This window comes from Miniopterus schreibersii (assembly GCF_964146895.1).
Source record: "Miniopterus schreibersii genome assembly, chromosome: 5".
Lineage (NCBI taxonomy): Eukaryota > Metazoa > Chordata > Mammalia > Chiroptera > Miniopteridae > Miniopterus > Miniopterus schreibersii.
Genome location: NC_138106.1, coordinates 6,863,146 through 6,874,951, shown reverse-complemented (window position 1 = coordinate 6,874,951; position 11,806 = coordinate 6,863,146). Strand labels below are relative to the sequence as shown.

Below are 11,806 nucleotides of genomic sequence, written 5' to 3'. Positions count from 1 at the left end.
TTTTCCAGAAAGTGCACAGTAACCTGGAACATAGCAATGAAGCTCATCAGTAGGACACATTTTATTAATTTGAATTTGCACAGAATTTCTCAGACACATATTATTTTCTACTCTATTATCTCAAGCATCTGCTTGCCTTTATGGGGTGACCTTGGCTGAGAACTGAGCTCTCCACGTCCAACACATAAGACAGCCTTGCCTCCACCACACCATGGTCTTGGGGCTGTGAATTTGTCACAGCAGCATTTGGTTCTGGGCTGGAACACTGTCCTGGCAGCCATAACCTTCTTCTCAGAAACCCTTGACTTTGCTCATCTGTCCTCAAAAATGTCAAATGAACAAGCTTGATGGTTACAATTTTCACCAGAAGTCCATATTCTTCCCCAAAACTTTGAGTTTTTTCCCCTCAAGTTTTTCACCCCTTTATTCAAATGTAACACTTCCATAGTAATGCTTGGCACGTGGTATATCCGAGTGTCCCAAATGTGTTCTCACCAGTCCCGAGGACCACTCTCTTTATCTTTCTCAGTTTGCTTCTGTTGGATCTGTTAGACACTCTGGCTCTCAACAGTCCACCTCCCTGGGCACTGTTTACATGTGATGTAAAGATCTGCCTCAGTCGGCTACAAACAAGAGTCACTGTCGCACATCCACACGGAACAATGTGTGCTTTTCCTTGCCCCGTCCTCACCACTGCCTCTTGTGCTCAGACCAGCCACACACACACACACACACACACCCCTCATGACTTCTGGTCATATCTTGGATTTGCTGAGAACAAACAATACTCTTTCTGAATGCTTCATACAACTTCAAACATTTAATAGTCCATTTTAGACCCAGTGAAGGAGGTAGGACATGTCTAATTACTATACAAAAGACCCGAAAGCTCACTGAGGTTCAATGCCTCACCCAGTGTGACCCAGCGAGCCACTGCCGTGGGCGAGGTCTTTCCTGTCTGGCCAAGTGCTCTATCCCAGGAATTGACAACATGGGACTCTCATTGTGGAGCTGATCTTTATGTGCAATGGGTCAAGACCAGGGCCACCCAGAGAAGGTATGAGGCTGTGGGGGTGGAAGAAGTCTGTGAAGGCCCAGTGTGCTGCCAGAGGCCTGTTATTCAGGAGCTGAGCACACGGAATATGGATCCAGAAGGTAGAAACGATGTGAAGCAATCAGTCTAGAAGGAAAGGGCAGAGGGGTATGAATGCCACTCACCAAGACTAAAACCAGAGCCACAGGCCTGCTGTAGCAGGCTTGTAGGGACAAAGAGTTGGCCAAAAAACAGATTTGGGTGTGGCCAGGATTAAGAAATCTCAGAGAAAGGTCGAGGTGACTGAGCAAACGTGCCTAGCTGGGTTCAAAGTCCCCTACGCTCGTTATGATTGCGTCGCTGTGAGAAATGCCCAAACCTGTGGAGAATCTCTGTGAGAGCTTGTTTGAGCCAAACTGACCTCCTGTGCTGGGGAGCAAGATCTCAGATGCTGAGCTCTGTCCATGACGGGGGAGGGGTGGCGCGCCTCTTCTGGTCATTTTCCAAGGGCCTCGTGATGATTCTCGGGGGCCTGGCCCCCCCCCCGCTCTTCCCTGTGTAATAAAATGGCTAATCGGGGGCCTGGCAATGCGGTGCAGTTAGAGGAACAGGAAGAACCAATGGATGCTTCCAGAGTAACCAGCACACAACACTGCAAGACTCTGACAGGGGCAGAGGTGGCAGAAAGACTTGATGAAATACTTCAGACAGGACTGGCAGCTTACGTGGGTCTTGATGAAAGAGCAACTGATGCTCTCAGGGAGTTGAACGAAGAAGGGGCTCTGTCTGTGCTACAACAGTTCAAGGGGAGTCACTTATCGCATGTTCAGAACAAAAGTGCATCTTTACGTGGAGTTGTGAAGACCTACAGGCAGAGGGAGAAACAGGGGAGCAAGGCGCAGGAGTCTGCAGAGGGACCCGATGAAGCAGAGGTCAAGGCCTTGCTTGAGAGCACTGCTGTGCTCTGGGTGCAAGCTCAGGGCGGAGGAAGGGTGGTGGCCCTGCCCAGGCGGTGTGCACCCCGGCACGCAACCGGGCATGGGAGCAGAAGTCTTTGCAGGTAAGATACCAAGGGGTTTACATGAGGATGAGCTGGTGCCCCTTTTTGAAGAGGCTGGTCCCATTTGGGATCTACAGGTCTTATGATGGATCCTCTGGTCAGAACAGAGGGTAGGCATTTATCACCTTCTGTGGAAAGGAAGCGGCACAGGAAGCTGTGACACTGTGTGACAGCCAAGGAATGCGCCCTGGTCAACACCTCGGAGTGTGCATTTCCGTGGCAAACAGCAGGCTTTTTGTTGGATCAGTTCCGAAGAGTAAGACTGAAGAAGACATTGTGGAAGAATTCAGTAAAGTCACAGGTTTAACAGAGGGCTTGGCGGACGTTATTCTCTGTCATCGACCCAATGACAAAAAGAAGACTCGGGGGTTCTGCTCCCTTGAATATGAGGATCACGAGTCAGCAGCACAGGCCAGACGCCGGCTGAGGAGTGGAAGCGAAAGGCTGGGGCGGACCCAGTGGAAGAACCAGACCCAGAGGTCATGGCTAAGGCCATGGATGAAACGAATGGCACAGAAATAGAAGGGGGAGAAACTGAAATAGTCTTCGCCAAGCCACCAGCAGCAAAAGGGAAGCTCGCCAAGCTGTTGACAGGCCTCCAGGAGCACCATCGCCCTCCTCCAGCCGGGGCCGGGGTCGTGGGGGGGAGAGGTGCTCTGGCCACCCTCCAGATCGCTATGGCTCTGAGGACTACTGTGATGATTACTATGGTTACGGTCACCACGACTGCCGGGGGCTGCGAGGATCCCCACTGCGGCGTGACGATGGCCCTGCAGTAAGAGGGACAGGCGGAGGAGGCGGAGGGCAGGCGCTCCCCCCACCAAGGGGGCGGGGGCACCACCTCCAGGAGTAGAGCTGCCTATTCACAGAGGGGGCACCTGCGGGACCCCCGCGAGGCTCCAGGGGTGCAGAGGGCGTCCTGCACGACGGCAGAGGGGCGTGGGTCCCGTGGGAGGCAAGAGAAAGGCAGACGGGCGCCACCAACCTGAGTCCAAGCGCCGTCGGACCGTCAGCAACAGAACTGGGGCTCCCAGCCCAGCGCCCAGCGGCCGCCTCAGCAAGGTGGCGACTCTCCTGGGAACTACGGTTACAATAATGACACTCAGGAGGTTCATCAGGACACTGGTGGGCAACCGTGGAAACAGACAAGTGGGGGCTTGAAAATGACATTGGGGGGACACGACTGGCTCTAGGTCTACTCCATTCTTCAAAAACAAAATTGGCTTAACTGGCTCATCTTTAAGTAGCAGGCTGCTGCCATTTGTATTGGGCTGCAGAAATCACTATCGTGTATATATATACTCAAGTCTTTTTATATTTTCCTTGTTTCATAAATGCTCTTGACATGATTGGGCTTGCCGAGTTCCCTTATTCTGGGGATTACAGTGCTTTTACCATTTCAGGCTTCATTTTTAGCTCCCAAACAAGCTGAGCGCATTGTTAAATCATGATTTTGCAGAACCTTTGGTTTTGGACAGTTTCGTTTTTTTTGGATTTGAGATAGATTACGTAGGAGTATGGAGTATGCTGTAAATAAAAATATAAGCTAGTGCTTTGTCTTAGTAGTTTTAAGAAATTAAAGCAAACAAATGTAAGTTTTCTCGTATTGAAAATAACCTATGATTGTATGTTTCGCATTCCTAGAAGTAGGTTAACTGTGTTTTTAAATTGTTATAACTTCACACCTTTTTGAAATCTGCCCTACAAAATTTGTTTGGCTTAAACGTCAAAGCTGTGAAAATTTGTTCTTTGATGTGATTGTATTTCCAATTTCTTGTTCATGTAAGATTTCACTAAAACTCAAAAATCTATTCAAAACATCACCCATTTAAAAAAAAAAAAATCTCAAATGCTCCAGAGAATAAGTTTTTAGCTTCTTTTATGTATCTGAAATTAAGGAGGGGACATAAGAAAGATGACCTGAGGGTGGGACTAGGCAAGGTGGGGACGGGCTTACAGGATGGTCAACAAGATTATGTGCTCTCTGGAGGGTGTTTATTTAGCTTATTTCAAAGGTGTGTGAAGCTAGATGCCCAGAGACAATGGACAGAGCTTGTTTAAGGGAAAGATAAACCTTTTACTAAAAAGTTATATGCCTGGGGTGGACTGCCCATCAGGACTTGCCCAGTTAGAAATTTATGATCAGATCACCCTGTGAGGCTACTTTCCATAGAACCTTTTTCGTCCACAATTGCATTGTGTCTTCTTACAACAGGTAGGCATTGCTAGGATACCCATTTTATAGATGATAAAACTGAGGCTTTGAGAAGTTAAGTAATATGTTCAAAGTAACATAGCTAGTAAGAGACAGAACCCAGGACTGACAAAAGTGCAAACCTAGCTTCCCCCAGAGCTCTCTCCTGACTCCAGGTGGGCCACCACACAGGGCACCCAAAGGAGCCTGGAGGCTTGGCACTTGATGTTCTTGGAGCAAATAAACATTTGCTTGACCTTCACGTGGTTTTATCAGGAGAAAACAAAACTGTGATGGAGTTGCTATGTGGCCACACACCTGACTCACAGAGGCTGAATTAATGCTGAAGAGCCAGCGGCCATGTAAGTAGTAGGGCGTCTGCTGGAGTGGCTGGAGTCGGGGGTTTCCAGTTGAACGGTTGGCTGAGCTCTGGAAACCTGACTTGTAAGGATTTATACTGGGCTCGTCAGTGAAACTAAGGCAGGTAATCATTTTAAGGTCTTGGCTCATTGAGCCGAGAGACAAAGAGAGCTTTGTAGAGATCAGCAAACACCACGGGTCAGCAGAGCTCGCTGGGATCCTATACTGAGCGTTAGAGGCCTGCGGGCCTGAGAGTGGGCCCCGCACACTGGTCACCACTGTGATGATGACCCGGGCTAGAGCAGGAACGGTCGGGACCGGATACCAAGCAAAGCTCGAAACGCAGGGCAAGGGCACCCAGGAGCCCTTGGGAGCTGACTGTGGAGGGAGGTTCTGAGGGGTGGGTCTGATTCTCGGGGAGACGGGGCTGCACATCTGTCCACTGCAGGGCAGCTGGGGAAAGCGAGGGGCCTGGGAGGAAGTGCATAAGAAAGCACAGCAACGGATGAGCCCCGGGGAGTGAGGTTCAGGGCAGGACCCACACCCAGGGCCCCAGGGCCCCAGGCCCGAGGCAGGACCTGCTCCCGGGAAGGGTCAGCGAAGGGGAGAAGACGGTAATGGGACGGGGTAAAATATTGGGGCTCCCTCGCTGGGAAGTGGGGTTTGAGAGCAGGACCAGGGCAAGGTAGACGTGGTGAGGATTCAGCGTCTTCAGGTCCCCGGAGCAGGAGTCGGAGCGGGAAGCCACAGCTCTGGCGTCAGTCAGTGCTCCCCAAGGCAGGGGGGGGGGCAGGCGGCAAGCACACCCCACAGCCATAGTGTAGTTCACGGTCGGGATACAGTGGTTTCTTGTTCATTTAATATCTACTCAGCCAAACTAGACTCTTTAACAATCACCTGATCACCAAGCCAGACCCTCAGGGTGTTGTGGTCTCCACGTTAATATTGATTTGGCAACATTAATTGCACTGAGAAGATAAAAGCAGATTCCTGAAGGAGCCACGTGATTCATATTTTTTGTCAACACTGCTGTGACAAAAGACCACAAACTGGATGGTTTAGAAAAATAGAAATTCATCATCTCCCAGTTCTGCCACTGTGAAGTCGGACGTCAGGTATTGCCAGGGCCACCGTCCCTCTGAAACCAGTAGGGAAGGATCCTTCTTGCCTCTTCCAGACTCTGGTGGCCCCAGACATTCCTTGACTGTGGCAGCATATTTCTAATCTCTGTTCCTGTCTTCTCACGACCTCTTCTCTGTCTCTTCACATCGTCTTTCCTCTGTGTCTGTCTCCCTGTCCAAATTCCTCCTTTTTATAAGGATACCAGTCATATTGGATTAGGGACCACTTTGTGGGCTCACTTTAATTTTATTACCTTTGTAAAGACCTTATTTCCAATTAGGATCCAATTCTGAGCTACTGAGAGAGATTCCTCATACCTTCTTGAGGGGACACAATAATTGATAACACTATTCCCCCCTACCCATGTCATCATGGATTGTCTACACTCAGCCCTCCTCCAAATCTTCTCCCTGGAGGAGATAAGGGGGGCCCTCAGCTATGGCCACTGTCATGGGCTTCCCAGTCCCGCCGAGTGGACACACAAAGCCCACCTCCAGCAGGCGCCCCGTCCTGGTTTGATCACAGCTGCACAGAAGCTGTGCCAGTGGACACGATTAGACACTCCTCCTGAGAGGGTTCCTGGTTCTCAGGGTGGAGATCAAAGAGTTTTCTCCCTTGGAAATTGTCCCCACTGCTTTGTACACAGGAGGACTTCTTAACCCTGGTTTTCAAGTGGCCCTATGCTAGCTTTAACCTCTACAAGTTAATCATGTACCGGGCTTCAGCACCCAACTGCTAAAGAGCTTGCTGATTTCCCAAGGCTTGGAAGGACTTGACTTTGAGGTGCATTTCATAAGCCTGTGTCTGTCATGCTTTGCCACTGGTATCTCTTACTGCCAAGGTTGGCAGGAACCCTCCCTTCAACTGAGGCAGCGCTCATCGAGGTGCCTGCAGCCACCAGCAGTCCACAGGCTGACGGAGCCTGGTGGGTCCTGCACTTATGCCATTGTGTGCAATCAGGTGGCACATGGTTGTTCCAAGAACAATGTTCTGACACATGGTCTTCCTCCTCCAACCCTCCCATCCTTCACCCCTGGACACGGGAGACCCACCCTGGTCTTCTCCCGCTTCCTCACCCCCAGTATCTAAGCCATCACCCTGTCCACAGCACCCCTGGGATGGCCCTCAAGTCAGTTTTTCTCTTCCATCCAAACCGCTTGTCCTAGCGCAGGCCACCATCATCTCTCGACGGGTTTTTCTGGGGAGTTTTACTCTGGCTACACCACCCCAGTCTTCCCCGCCCACCCCGCCGCACAGAGAGGTCATTCTAAAGTGCTCATGTTAAAATCTGATCACACGTTTCCCTTAGTCTAAGGCTGGTTCTCCACACACGTGTCCTAACACGGCTGAAGGGCTCCTCTTGATCTGGCTCCCGAACCCCCCCCCCCCCCATATCATCCCTTGCTTTTGCATTCTGTCTGCAAACAGCCTGAACTGCTAGCAGTTCCCTGAAAGCTGCCTCCTCCTTCCAGCCTCGGGGCCTTTGTTAGGCTTCTCCCTCTGTCTGAGGAGTCCCTGGCCACCTCCTGCTGGGTCTGCTGTCCACCGAGCATAAAGGGCTTCTTGACCATGCCTATGGGATCCCTGAGACCCCCCGTGATGCGTGCATAGCGCTCGCCTCTCAGGAGGCTTTCCTGACAGTGTGACCGAGCTCAGCAAGCCTCTGGGTAACATCCCACAACTGCCCAGCTGCATCTCAGGCCCTGGCTCACCCTGCCAGTGGCTGCACCTTGGTTCTTGGGCTAAGACTAGAATGGGACGAAGTGAGATGATGAGACATTTGCCTGAAGTGAAATATGTGAGGAGTGCTACAACACTAAGTCATAAAGACAACATGTCGAAGCAATCTTTTTAAAAAAAATCAAAATTAATGCAAAAAATTTCCATGATAGAGAAACTGTCAAAATTTTAAATAAAAATAGGATCAGTCAGAGTGCTCAAAGGAAAAGTTATGGTTTGGGTGTTTATTTTAGAGAAGAAGAAAGGTCTAAAATCAGTGACTTAAGTTCCAGCCTCAGACAGTTAGAAAAATAAAAGCAAATTGAAACAAAAATAAATGGAAAGAAATACTAAAACAAGACAGAAATGAATGAAATAAAAAATATGCAAACAATAATTCTGCTTGTGGTAACAAAATTACCCTGCCTCAGAGAATAGGTATCTATATTGGAAAAAATACATGAAACCAACTACCCAAGGACTCAGAGTGAGGGAAAGCAAGTCAACTTCTGAGGTGGGTTGAACTCATAGGAAGCCCGGGCATGGGGGATGTTCCCGTCTTTCAGCCTTGCCCTCAGGACAGTTGCGGCTACGGTGTGTCGTAGGCCAACTAAAACTCCAATGGAATGTCACCATTTTTCTGGTTCAGGAAAAAAGGGAAGGTGTCCAGGGCAACCAGGACAACTATAAGATGGGGGATACTCAAGAAAGGAGAGAGCATGGGATGGGAATCCCTAATTCTGTGCATAAACTCTAGAAAGGTCCGTGGGTGACCACTGATCCGTATACACACATGGTTGACTGAAAGTCCAACTGAGAAGGGGCTACTGTGTAACCAACCATGGATCAAGTTTCAAGTTTAGCGTAACCAAGTTGATTGCCTGCTAAAAGACAAACATCAGTCCCTCCATGAGAACAGAACTCAAAGTCTCTACAGCATGGCTCTAAAAATGTTCAGGATTCAAGTCAAAAATAAAAGGCATATGAAGAACCAGGAATAAGTGACCTACTCTCAAGAGAAAAGACAAATTAACCAAGGCCAGCCCTGGGATGACAGTCATTAAAATTATGCTCAGTAAGTTAGAGAAAATAGAATGGAAATGAATGAAAACAATTTTTCAAAACTCAACAGAGATATAGAATATATAAATAAGAACCAAGTTGAAATTTTGGGACTGAAAAAAAATATATCTGGAATCAAAAATTTACCAGATGGGTTGAATAGCAAAATGGAAGTGAAAGAGGAAAGTATATGTAAACTTGAATATGAGTCAGTAGAATTATCGAAACTAAAGAGACAGAAAGAAGACAAGCAGTTAACAAACGTCAGAGGCCCACGGGATAAGGCTAAGTTCTGATGTCCAGGCAATCAGAGACCCGGTCATTCATTCTTAGACGTTACCCAAGTGAAATGAAGACATATATCCATTCAAAGACTCACGTGTCATTGTTAATAGAAGCTTTATTTCTAATAGCTGGAAAATCTGTAAATAGCCTAAATGTTCATCAGTAGGTGAACAGGTAAAATGTGATCTATCCATGCAAAGGAATACAATAAAAATTAGTGATCTCCTGATGAAGACGACCATACAGATGAAAATCAAGTCATGATGCGCAAAAGAAGCCAGACCAAAAGAGGACATGCTGTATGATTCCATCTATATAAACTTCTAAAGTATTCCAAGTAATCTACAGTGATAGTGAGCTAAACAGTCATTGCCTGGGGTCAGGGCTGGAGACACTGCAAAAGGGCCTGAGAGAACTATTGGGGGTGATGAAAGGTTCTGAATTTTATTTGTGGGGGGGTGACACTCAAAACTAAGTTCTAGAGATGGGCCGTATGACATAGCACTTAACAGTTAACATTACAGTTTTGTGCACTTAAAAGTAGGTTAATATGATAGATCTCATGTTAAGTGCCTTTACCAAAAAAATAAACAAAACAATAGAACACAGAAACATTTTTGGAAGTAATGAATAAATTCAGCACTTGGATTGTGGTAATAGTATCACGGGTGTAAGCGTACGTCCAAACTCATCAAGATATATATGTATAACTTTTTGTACGTCAATTATGCTTCAATGACCTAAACATACACACACACACCAGGACAATTTAAATGCATGCCGTTATTTTCTCCGAATTTTACTATAATAAATGGGATTAAAGAATTAATACGCATGCTAATCACTAGGGGGCTAGTTAAAATAGAGACTCTGATTCATTCGATCTGGGATGGGTCCTGAGATATCGCATTGGTGACAAACTCCCAGGAGACACCCAAGCCGCTAGTCCACGCTTAAGCTCCTAACGGAAGAGCATTTTATGAGTCTGCCTTCCACGTGTGACTAGCATCACCTCTCTCATTCTTGCAGAGCTGTGCCGTGTCCCACAACTTCCTCCTGGACGGTGTCATCAGCCTGGGAGTGTGCTAGTAACAGTGCACCTGGCGTTTATTAAGCATATACTAAGTGCTCACAGCTGCACATGAATTTACTCATTTAACCCGCAACGCCAAGGCAGGTGCTGTTATCACCCCATCACAGCAAGCGTCAAAACCAAAGCACACAACATTTAAGGGACTCGCCCAACGCCACCCAGCTGATACCCAGAAGAGACAGATTCCACCCTAAGATCCCACACCCTCCGCGGGGCTCATGGATCATCCTCAAAGAAATTATCATCCCCCAGGTGTGGCAGGTTCTGGCCCCAAAGTCAGAATGACTGACCAACCACGGCCCCGAATCTCCCCCACTGCCATGTTTTTACAGAGGCCTTCATTGCTGTCACATCAAATGCTTGGTAAGCACTTGCCTTGCGCCAGGCCTTCTCCACAAGGCGGTGGCTCGTGCGGTTCTGACCCCGCGTCCAGCAGCAGCGCCTGCTCTTCGAGCTGATGGCCGCGAGGGCCCACCGCTGCTCCTCTCCGGCTCCTCCGTCCGCCCGGGCCTGGGCTTGTGTTTGCAGAGCCAGCCCCACACTTCCCGCAGTGTCTCCTCTACCACAGAGCCACACGGTGGGAAAGCCACTCTAGGGACTTGCGAGGACTGGAGCTGCCCCGCCAATCCCTGAATCCCAAGGGAACGGAGTATTGTTCAGACATCCCTGCAACTGGAGGAAATTCCGTAGACTGAACGCCTGCTGGCTGCAAGTGAGCAGTTAGGCAGGACGACTCTGAAGTCCTATCTGCAGGCCTGTCCCACATTTCCACCCAGCCAGTCTCTAGGGGGAGAGCCGACGCCCTGGGCTCCCCACCCACCCTCCAGGAAGGCTCCTGATCGCTATTGTAACATTTTCAAAACTCCTAGTTTCCTGTGGCCTCAACGACCCAGGAACAGGCTGGGAGCACCCCATCTAGGTGACCCGGTGTACCAAGGTGACAAGGCAGGCCCGCCGGGAGTTTACCTTCTGCCCTCCCCTGCCTGGGACCTAATGCCCTTCAGATGCAACAGTGAAGCCCCCTCACACCTTTTGCTTGTGTACTCACCTGCCCCCAATAAAGGCACTTGCCCAGGTCCTCCCCCTCTCTCTGCCCCTCTCCATGGCCTGTGGTGCCTTCCCTCCAGGGCTGGGACTGTAAGTCTCCCACTTCCACATGCCTCTCTGGGGTGTTGCTCCATGTCTGCAGCAGACTGACCATCGAAAAACCCATGTCATGTAACAAAACTATTCCCATGTCATATAACAAAACTATTCCCTGCAATATGCGATCGCTCTCTCGGGCTGAGGGTAAGAGAACCCCAGGGCCCCCGGTGAGCCCCTAGCAGCACAGCTTGGAGAAGCGGAAGCTGGGGACAGAGAGCCGGCCAAAGGTGTCCAAGGACATCTGAGTGGCGCATCAGCAGTGTCCACTCCAGCGCACGAGCCTTCCGGGGCAGCTGTGAGGAGGGGTTTCCTGAAGGAAAGGTGGTAGATGACAGGACAGATTGGCAGTGAAGACAGAGCTGAACTGGTGTAACGGGGGCTCTGAGCGCCGATCTGCCCGAGGCAGGGGTGGATTGGTGGCCTCTCGGAGCCCTGATCCAAGTCCATGTCAGCAGGGTCGAGTCTATTGGGACTTTGTGGGTTCCGCGTGGAAGATCAACCACCAGAGAAACTGACCCAAGGGCACACTGGCCATGCCCACTTCCCAGCTGAGGACAACACGGCTGAAAACAGCCTGGACGCTAATGCAATACGGAATGTCAGCTGTAATTGAAAACAAAAATCAAAATAAAAATTGAACAGCCGGGCCAGTCCCGTCGCTAACCGAGCAGCACTCTGGTGAGCTGAGTGTAAATGCGTGAGAAGCACGTGGGTTTAATTTCCCTGGAAATT

The 11,806-nt window shown here is 49.3% G+C and overlaps 2 pseudogenes across 2 annotated transcripts; both read left to right on the top strand.

The window, feature by feature from the left end:
- Positions 1–1,599: 1,599 nt before the first annotated feature.
- Positions 1,600–2,570, top strand: LOC308557932 (heterogeneous nuclear ribonucleoprotein R pseudogene; annotated as a pseudogene). Its single transcript has one exon. The product of its transcript is annotated as a heterogeneous nuclear ribonucleoprotein R pseudogene (transcript).
- Positions 2,571–2,575: 5 nt separating this feature from the next.
- LOC308557931 (heterogeneous nuclear ribonucleoprotein R pseudogene) lies at positions 2,576–3,286 on the top strand (annotated as a pseudogene). Its single transcript has one exon. The product of its transcript is annotated as a heterogeneous nuclear ribonucleoprotein R pseudogene (transcript).
- Positions 3,287–11,806: the final 8,520 nt, after the last annotated feature.